Here is a 1,419-nt window from a genome sequence, read left to right on the forward strand (position 1 = left end):
TAAAAATACAGAATAGAAGGAGAGGTGAAGAGTTTCCCAGACAAACAAGACCTAAGGGAGTTCGTGACTACTAAGCCAGCCCTGCAAGAAATATTGAAATCAACAATTTAAGTGGAAAGAGGAGAACAAAAGAGATGGCATAAAAGTAAGAAACACAAAATCACTAAAAATAAATATTTCTGTTAAAAATCAGTCAAGGAAATCACAAGATAAAAGCATGTAAAAAATGACAATATACCTAAAATGTGGGGAGGAGAGGAGAAAAGATTGGGTTAAAAATTAGGTGAACATCAACTGAATGGAGACTGCTACTATATGCAGAAGAATTTATACACAAATCTCACAGTAACCACATATCAAAGACCACTATAAGCATGAAAGAAATAATAAGAAATCCAGAGGTGGCTGAGTGGCTCAGTCAGTTAAGTGTCTGTCTTCAGCTCAGGTCGTGAGTATTGGGATCAAGTCCCATGTCAGGCTCCCTGCTCAGTGAGAAGGCCTCTTCTCTATCTCCCTCTGTCCCATCCCCTGTTCATACTTTCTCTCTCACACTCTCTCTGTCTCAAATAAATAAATAAAATCTTTAAAAAATCCAAATATATCATCAAAGAAAATCAGCAAACCATGAAAAAGAAAGAAAAAGAAATGATCAGAGAAAATCCTCCAAATCAATCACAAAACAAATAATAACATGAGCATAAATGAGCATCTTTCAATAATTTCTTAGAATGAAAATGAAGAATGTACTACAATGAAAAGACATAGGGTGACCGAGTGGATTAAAGAAAACAAAAACAAAAACAAGACTCACCTATATGCTGCCTATAAGAGACTCGTTTTAGATCAGAAGACACCTACAGATTGAAAATGAGAGAATGAAGAAATATCTATTATGTAAATGGATGTCGAAAGAAAGCTGCAGTAGTAATATTTGTATCAGTCAAAGTAGACTTTAAAACAAACACTGTAACAAGGGACAAAAAAGACTATATAATATGTAAAAAGGACTATATAAAATATAATATATATTAGATAATATATAATTACTATATAATAATAAAGGGGAGAATCCAGTAAGAAAATGCAACAATTGTAAATATTTATGCACACAACATGGGAGCCCCAGAAGACATAAAATAGTTAATAACAAATATAAAGAAACTAATTAATACAATAATAGTAGGGGACTTTAACACTCCACTAACATCAATGGACAGATCATCTAACCAGAATATCAAGAAGGAAACACTGGCTTTAAAAGACATACTGAAACAGATGGACTTAACAGATATGACCAGAACATTTCATCCTAAAACAGAAGAATATACATTCCTTTCAAGTTCGCATAGATCTTTAGATTAGATCACATATTAGCCCAAAAAACAATCCTAAACAAATTTAAGAGTATCAAAATCATAC

The sequence above is a fragment of the Meles meles genome, chromosome 8 (assembly GCF_922984935.1).
Source record: "Meles meles chromosome 8, mMelMel3.1 paternal haplotype, whole genome shotgun sequence".
Lineage (NCBI taxonomy): Eukaryota > Metazoa > Chordata > Mammalia > Carnivora > Mustelidae > Meles > Meles meles.